The sequence below is a fragment of the Odocoileus virginianus genome, chromosome 27, assembly GCF_023699985.2.
Source record: "Odocoileus virginianus isolate 20LAN1187 ecotype Illinois chromosome 27, Ovbor_1.2, whole genome shotgun sequence".
NCBI lineage: Eukaryota > Metazoa > Chordata > Mammalia > Artiodactyla > Cervidae > Odocoileus > Odocoileus virginianus.
In genome coordinates this window covers 22,561,602-22,570,864 of record NC_069700.1, presented here as the reverse complement: position 1 = coordinate 22,570,864, position 9,263 = coordinate 22,561,602, and the positions used below count along the sequence as shown (strand labels likewise).

The 9,263-nt window shown below is 37.1% G+C and overlaps 1 non-coding gene across 1 annotated transcript; it reads left to right on the top strand.

The window, feature by feature from the left end:
* The first annotated feature begins 2,668 nt into the window (after window positions 1-2,668).
* TRNAC-GCA (transfer RNA cysteine (anticodon GCA)) lies at window positions 2,669-2,740 on the top strand. Its single transcript has one exon. It is a non-coding gene; the product is annotated as a tRNA-Cys (tRNA).
* The last annotated feature ends 6,523 nt before the right edge of the window (window positions 2,741-9,263 follow it).

Genomic DNA, 9,263 nt, shown 5'->3' with positions numbered 1-9,263 from the left:
TATGTTTCTTTTACATTCTGTGTATATATTTTAAGATGGGCTCTTATTTAACTTGTACAATAAACAAAGAAGAAGGAGAAATACATCAACATGAGCTCGACTGGACATGAATTAATTATTAAGAGATCATGAATAAGGAAATAGCAAAAACAGTTGTATATGCTGAACTTCATTTTAAGGCTCCAGTTGTAATGACTATGTTTTTGTTAAGGCACTTCATTAGAGGTTAAATTGTTTGCGTTCATCCTCTTCTCAACACAGACAATACCTGAGTACCTAAAAATCGTCTTTGATTCACCAAGGGCAGCCTCTGTTAGAAAGTGAAAGAGAGAACAACTGGATCTGTGGTAGCCATATTGAGACGTGTAGGATGAGCTTTTTTCTAGGAAAAGGGGATAACATACTTTAGGATGGTTTGTGTTCTGAGGAGGTTATTGAAAATGATTCCCAACCTCTAAAGTATTCCCAGGGAAATGAAAAAGAGGATGGTTGTTTTATCTCAGCAAGAGTGAGTATCAGAACCAAACCTGGCATGCCATCCTGGGGCTAATACACAATCCCTGGAAGTGACTCTGCATATAAATTAAGCATGGGTGGATGAGGGTTTATTTTCTATGGGCACTAACATTTTCTACTCCACTGGTGCCTGCTTTAGGCTAAATGTTCCCCCTCAACCCCTAATTCACACATTGAAATGTAATTCCCAATGTGATGGTATTTGGAAGTGGAATCTTCAGGAGATGACTAGGTCAAGAGGGTGAAGCCCTCATGAATGGGATTAGTGCCCCAGAGAGTTCTCCTGCCCGCTTCTGCCACGTGAAGACACAGTAAGAACATAGCTGTTGATGAACCTGGAAACAGGTCCTGACCTGTTAATCTACCAGCACCTTGATCTTAGACTTCCAGTCTCTAGAACTCTGAGAAATTTCTATTGTTTACAAGCCATCTAGCGTCTAGGATTCTATTATAGCAGGCTGAACGGAGTGAGATATAACCCTTCCCCATCTTCTCTTTCATGTGCCTTAAATGCTTTGCTCAACATCTAAGTCAACTTCTTTTATCAGCTTTTGTGCACTGGACCTGATTCCATAAGTCCAGTCTCCACTCCATGCCAGTATTTTCCCAAGATTATCATTAGGATGACTGCATATATTTTCCTAGGTCAGTCATGATTTATGCCTGTGGTCCCTCTATATCCTGCCCAGTGTAGCAATTGTCCCATATATTTGGGTTTTTTAGATTCCACAAAAGTAAAATTATGCAAATTTTTTTCTTTCTTATGTCTAACTTATTTTACTCAACATAATGTCCTCCAGGAACATCCATGTCGTTACCTATCTAAAGTAAATCTACGAAGATGTCAATGTTTTTGATTTTGTTATTTATGCTATATCTCATGCCATTATGTCTACAAGTACTCATTTCTACATCTTTTTACAGTTAGTCTTAGAATTCACCTGCAATGCAGGAGAACCCAGTTCAATTCCTAGGTCAGGAAAACCCACTGGAGAAGGGATAGGCTACCCACTCCAGTATTCTTGGGCTTCCCTTGTGGCTAACCTGGTAAAGAACCAGCCTGCAATGTGGGAGACCTGGGTTTGATCCCTGGGTTGGGAAGATCCCCTGGAGAAGGGAAAGGCTTCCCACTCCAGTATTCTGACCTAGAGAATTCCATGGACTGTATAGTCCATGGGGTCACAAAGAGTTGAACACGACTGAGTGGCTTTCAGTTTCACTATTCCCTTTCATTTCTTTCAAAGATGTCATTATTATATCTTCTGATTCTACATATGCTAAAAGACAATGGGGAAATTTTCCATGAGAACAAAGGCAAAGACTACAGAAAACTGAGAACAAAGTTTCTTATGCTAATTGGCTCTAAAAATAAAACCAAGTAAAAGGAATATTAATTATGACAAGTAACTAAATATAGTTGTAGGAGAAGCATTGAAAGACTATGAATAACATTGTGACAACAAAGGAAGAAATGCAAAACACTCTGTTTATTAGTGGTTTTTATTTATAAAGGCCTATTCTTGTAGCAAATATCGTTAGAAATTGCTTTCCACAAAACTATTTTCTTAGATGATTACATAATTCATGGCAATAATGTTTGATGGGCTAGCAAGGAAGAATTATTCTGAAAAAGATTAGGACAGGAAGTGCTGTTTCTAGCCTTACTCTATGGAATAGCCATCTCTTCTAATGAAGAAATAGCCTAGTGTCAATTCTTTGTCAAGTAATTCACACTTAATTATATAAAAAAGTTATAGTCTAAAAAAAGTAGCTTCATGGAAGCAACCCAGATGCCCATCAGCAGACGAATGGATGAGGAAGCTGTGGTACATATACACCATGGAATACTACTCAGCCATTAAAAAGAATTCATTTGAATCAGTTCTAATGAGATGGATGAAACTGGAGCCCATTATACAGAGCGAAGTAAGCCAGAAAGATAAAGACCATTACAGTATACTAACACATATATTTCAATCTTTTGTACCTCATTAGTCTCTGGCTAAGCTACAAAACCAAGAAATAAAAAAATTACTATTTTTTTAACCTTCTAATCTTTCTTTCTTATATATATGGCAGGTAAAAAATGATCATAGAGAGGTCCACAATATATTCTTTTGAAAATTTCAAATATTTTACTGTATATAGGACTTCCCTGGTAGCTCAGATGGTAAAGCGTCTGCCTGCAATGCGGGAGACCCGGGTTCAATCCCTGGCTTGGGAAGATCTCCTGGAGAAGGAAATGGCAATCTACTCCAGTATTCTTGATTGAAAAATCCCATGGATGGAGGGGCCAGGTAGGCTACAGTCCATGGGGTCGCAAAGAGTTGGACACAACTGAGCAACTTCACTTTTTTTTTATTTTCACTAATATTATTTCATATAGTATACACACATATATGTATATACATATGTACCCTTTGCATAATTCCACAGAATTGGTATGTATTATCAAGGATTTTGTCTTTATAAATCAAAAATCTTTCAAAGGGAAAAAGATCATGATTAGTTAGATGCTAGAAAGTGATCTTTCTGTTTAATTCATGACTATCTAATCTGTGTTGAGCTTGGCTTCAGAGTTAGAGTCTAGGTTCCTATAAGGTAGAAATCTTGTTGCATCTTTCTAAACCCAGCACCAGTGCTGAAAACATAATAGAAACTAAAAACTTTTGCTTGATCTGAATCAATGTTCTTTATCCTCAAGAAAGACCAGGTGATTCTGTACTGTCTCTGCTTCAAGACTACACTTTTACTTAGGGGAGGAAGGTGTATATTGTAATCTTGGCATCTCTACTTTACCATGTCCTGAGACCTTTTTTATTTTTAATTAGTTATTTGAATGAAGCCAGATGGGGCACTTCCCATCCTTAGACCTTATTATTACACCATAATGATCTCCAGGATGGCATTTGAAATCAGGATTTATAGGAAGGTGATCAATGATCATTTTGACAACCATGTGTGAGGAGAAACCAGTAACCATGCCTATATGCACACACATAAAGAGAGAGAAGCGGGGCGGGGGAGGCAGAATGAAGCTGTCAGTACAGAGAGTAGTAAAGTTAAAAGGGACCCTATGTCTCTAGTCATTCAATGGTCACTTACTGAGAACCTGTTTTACATGGACATTGTGCTAGCTGCTTGGGAAACATCAAAAAATCTAGTCATTATGATCCATGCCTGAAAGTGAGACAGGCACAACAGATCAATAAGAACAAGCCTCCACATAGTAAATGCCTAAAAGACATTCTGTTAAGTACCAAGAAAGAAAATACATTTGAAATGAGGAATTAAAACAGGAGAAGATCTGTCAGATTGGAGGAAGTTGGCAAAAACAAAGCTCTTCTGAAAAAGAGTTCTTTAAGCTAATTATCTGTAGGCCAGACGACACAGGGAAAAACACTGACTGTCACAAATATCTTGAGGGTTGTCCAGGCTGTGTTTCAACTCCTTTCCAGAGTCCAGGGTGCTCCCTACCATTGTGTCCCGGCAGATGCTTCTCTGTCTTAAGTCCTCCTTTGGCCTGCTGCTGCTGCTGCTAAGTCACTTCAGTCGTGTCCGACTCTATATGACCCCATAGATGGCAGCCTGCCAGGCTCCCCCGTCCCTGGGATTCTCCAGGCAAGAACACTGGAGTGGGGTGCCATTGCCTTCTCCACCTCCTTTAGCCTAAACTAGATCAAATAGATTTCTATTATTTGAAACCAAAGAACTTTAACTAACACACATTCAAAAGTTGCCTTAATACAAGATGAGGATTTATGTGATAGCAAGCATTAAAATTCATTATTTTGGTCTCTGATCTTTTGAAATTGATGCTGGAGCAGTAATGTTGATAAATTAAAAATATGTTGAATATGCCTATATTTTTAATAGCCTCATTTTATCAAGATAGCTCATCTAAAGTATTGATTTTATAGCCAGTCATAAACTTGTAGAATTTTTGGAGGCAGAAAAGACCTTGAGGGAATTACCTTAATTTAGAGATAAGAAAACAGCAAAAGAAGAACAAAATCCAGAGATGAGGCCATAGTGTAGAACTAATTTATAGTATAGCCAAGATGAAGCATAGAAGTCTGACTGCCATTTTAATATTTTTCTCAAAAGTACTGGCTAAATCACTCTGTAAAAATGCATAGGTATATGCATTAAAGAGGCCTGACTTTTTGACCATATCCCAGCTTTTTAGACAGAAAAACAAGTCTCTAGCAAATGGATACCTACTACAACAAAAACTTTTGGAGGAAAGGTGCACATTGTAATAGAATCTAGCTAGATTCCTTGCAACGTTGTTGGACTCTAAAAGTTATCTAGATTTCAATTTTCTCTTCATTGATAGCACTTCCAGTTAAACCAGAGTTAGATCATGCAGAACTGGGCAAGCCAGCAATAATCATCTTGACCAACTTTAAATGTCTGCTAAGTAGCAGTGTACTCAGGGCATCTTGTTGAATGCCCCAGGGCCAAATGATGGCATCAAATTGATTACATCATTCTTTGGCAGTAGAAGCTGAAGGACACTGAGATCATTACAGCAATACCCAGTGCCAAGATGGGACCAGTGACTCTCTGGCCTCTTTCAGGCTCTTTCTTAAGGTACAACATAAGGAAACTTCGAGCTCATACAGAATGGTTAAATATTGGATTCTTATTCAGAAACACAGTAGTTCATCATTACAGCAGAAAAAAAACACAAATTTCCAGTTTGTAAATACTTAGTGGAAATAATTAAAATAATGTTTAAGAATATATTGGTTAGAGAAACATATTCAAATGTTTTTGAAACAGGAAAAATGATTCTGAATATTTTGTTGTTTGTAATAGATGTCTTACTAAGTGTTTATATATCTATATAGTCCCTTAACAAGACATTATGGCCTTTATATATATATATATATATATATATATATATATATAGGCTAACTCAGGTGGAAGATAAGTTTTTCAACCAAGTTTCAGTAGGATCCTTAGTAAGACATCTAAATCAAGGAAATTTGAGGGCAAAAGCTAGTTTAAAGGGGAAAAGACTTATTTTCTCAGAATATAAAACCATTTCTCTGTTCAGCTTGGCATGGATCAAAACACTCAGTTTAATAATATGTAAACTGGTCAACTCAGATTAATGCTCTCTACTTTGAGAAGTTCAACTCCTAAGTCCAGAGCTGTACAACTGATGAAAATGGAATAAATCCTTCCTGTGGTTACTTGCTTTTGCTGCCTTTATCAAACTTAATAACATTTTTCTCCTTACAGGGTGAAAAATGCCATACATACTCGTACGGAGGACTGAGATAGAAAACTAAAGTCTAAAGACCTTTTCTTAGTCTGTGCTCAGGCTCCTTGCACAAGGCATGTGAATTGTTATACATCCTCAAAATGGTCTCTTAAATTTTCATTTCCATATAATCAGATTAGAATATTATAAGATTAAAAAGTACTCTTTCTTTTAAAGTGTATGTGGTTTAATTATCTTTGGACCATTAATCACTTGTTTTATATTATTTCCTGATGGTGTCAAACTTCTTTGTTTCTTGCTATCTTGCCTAAGAATTCTGAATCATAATAGTGAAGACCAGCAATCTAGGTAGTAATTTTCTTATTATTGAGTGTTAAGAGTTCTTTTCAGTTTTGTATACCAATCCTTTATCAGATGCATCTTTTGCAAATATTTTCTCCCAATCTCTGGCTTGTCTTCTAATTTTTTTAATATTATCTTCCCCCAAGAAGGTATTTTTCATTTTACTGAAATCCAGTTTTATCAATGATTTCTTTCATGGATTGTATCTATAAAGGCATCACCATTCCCAAGGTCATATAGGTTTCTTTCTGTGTTATCTTCTGGAATTTTTTATAGCTTTATGATTTACATGTAGACCTATGATCCATTGTGAGCTAATTTTTATGAAGAGTCTAAGGTCAGAAGGTAAAGGATCTGCAGGAGATAGGGCTTTGTTTTTTTTTTGTTGTTGTTGTTTCTTGCTAGCTTAGCTCTTTATTTTGAATATAAGTTTTCAAAGTGTCCTTCCTTGAGGGTTCAAGTACATTATTGTTCATTTAATTCTTTTTCTTCTTTTTCTTTTTTTTTTTTTTCATTTACTTTTATTAGTTGGAGGCTAATTACTTTACAATAGGAGAAAGGGCTTTGATCCCCAGGTAGGGAATATCCCCTGGAGAAGGAAATGGCTACCCATTCCAGTATTCTTGCCTGGAGAATTCCATGGACTGATGAGCCTGGTGGGCTACAGTCCATGGGATTACAAAGAATTGGGCACAACTGAGCAACTAACACTTTCACTTTCACTTTTCAAGGTCTATGCTTATATTCACTTTTTTGCTTGTGGATGTCCAGTCGTTCCAGAACCATTTGCTGAAGAGTCTCTTTGCTCCCCTGATAGCACAGATGGTAAAGAATCTGCCTGCAATGCAGGAGACCCAGGTTTGATCCCTGGGTTGGGAATATCCCCTGAAGAAGGGAAAGGCAATCCACTTCAATATTCTTGCCTTGAGAATACCATGGACAGAAGAGCCTGGCTGGCTACAGTCAGACAGGGCTGAATGACTAATTCTTTGCTCCATTATTTAGCTTTTGCTATTTTGTCAAAGATAAGTTGACTGTATTTATAGAATCTGTGTCTGACTCTCTATTCTGTTATGTTCATCTATCTATTTTGCCAATATTATACTGAATTGGGGCTTCCTTGGTAGCTCAGTAGGTGAAGAATCTGCCTTCAATGCAGGAGGCCCTGGTTCAATTCCTGGATTGAAAAGATCCCCTGGAGAGGGACAGGCCACTCACTCCAGTTCATTTGGGCTTCCCTGGTGACTCAGATGATAAAGAATCTGCTTGCAATGCAAGAGACCTGGGTTTGATCCCTGGGTTGGGAAGATCCCCTCAACAAGGGCATGGCAATCTACTCTATTCTTGTCTGGAGAATGCCCATAAACAGAGGAACCTGGTGGGTTACCGTCCAAGGGATCACAAAGAGTTGACATGACTGAACGCCTAAACATAGCATGGTAGCATCCTGTACTAACTACTGTAACTTTATAGTAAGTCTTAAAGTTGGGAAGCATTCTTTTAATAGAGAGAAACTTCTTTTCAGAAGATATGAGTGGATAAGTGAGAGGATGAGAAAGGAATAATGTTGAAGGATTGGGATGAGTATGGTGAAATCTGACCTACAAAACTTTCACAAAAGTTCTTCTCTGAGTTAGATTTGCCTGTATTAAATGATGGGAGATTCAGGCAGCTGAAAACAACAGAAGCTGTGGCTTTTATGAGTCTTCTATTTCAAACTCTCTTTGGATTTAAAAAGGGGAATGTCTACAGGTACAGATATTACGGTTGCCATAGCAAAATGACAGATTTATTCTAGATATTTATAAAAACAAGATTTATTTCTCTAATCTTTGCTTCTGTAGTTTTCCCAGAGGCACAAAAATGTTGAAAAGATGACAAGGTATTTTGGAATTCTCCTATAAGACTAAATAACAACTAAATTATTGAAGGGACATTTAAAAATAAGAAAGAATTTAATGATATATTACACAGGAAAAAAAAATCCACTCTAGGGAGATAAGTATACTGTAGCATAAATCATAGATACTTTCACAGGTTATTTAAAGTGTATCTTCCTTTTTTATAATAAAATTTAATTTTCATATTAAGATATCACTTTAAATATATAAGCTGTTTCCATCAAAGGTGGAATACCATAATCTCAAGAAAATTCTACATTCTGAAAGCATGCTAATCATCTAATATAGTTTGGATATATCAATCTAGAAGCATTGTATAATTTCTAAAGAATTTGTCTTCAGTAATTTGAAGGTAATCAAAACTTGATACTGAATTACCTTACTTGCCATCTTTCCTTCAAAGACATCTTCATCTTCCTTCATTCCTAAGCTATGTATCCTGTATCTCCAGGAACTGACCCCTTGTTTTATTCTCCATTTATATTTTCTGTCCCTGGGCTTGTTTGCTCAAAAGTTTTCCTAAGGAAGTTTTCAAATGCTACCTTTATCAGGTATCAATATCTTTATGAGGTGGTTGCTTAGACACACAATTTCTTTTTTATTTTTTTATTTTTTCCATTTATTTTTATTAGTTGGAGGCTGATTACTTTACAACATTGCAGTGGTTTTTGTCATACATTGAAATGAATTAGCCATGGATTTACATGTATTCCCCATCCCGGTCCCCCCTCCCACCTCTGTCTCCACCCGATCCCTCTGGGTCTTCCCAGTGCACCAGGCCCGAGCACTTGTCTCATGCATCCAACCTGGGCTGGTGATCTGTTTCACCCTAGATAATATACATGTTTCGATGCTGTTCTCTTGAAACATCCCACCCTCGCCTTCTCCCACAAGAGTCCACAAGTTTGTTCTATATATCTGAGTCTCTTTTTCTGTTTTGCATATAGGGTTATCGTTACCATCTTTCTAAATTCCATATATATGTGTTAGTATACTGTAATGGTCTTTATCTTTCTGGCTTACTTCGCTCTGTATAATGGGCTCCAGTTTCATCCATCTCATTAGAACTGATTCAAATGAATTTTTTAATGGCTGAGTAATATTCCATGGTGTATATGTACCACAGCTTCCTCATCCATTCGTCTGCTGATGGGCATCTAGGTTGCTTCCATGTCCAGGCTATTATAAACAGTGCTGTGATGAACATTGGGGTGCACGTGTCTCTTTCAGATCTGGTTTCCTCGGTGTGTATGCCCAGAAGTGGGATT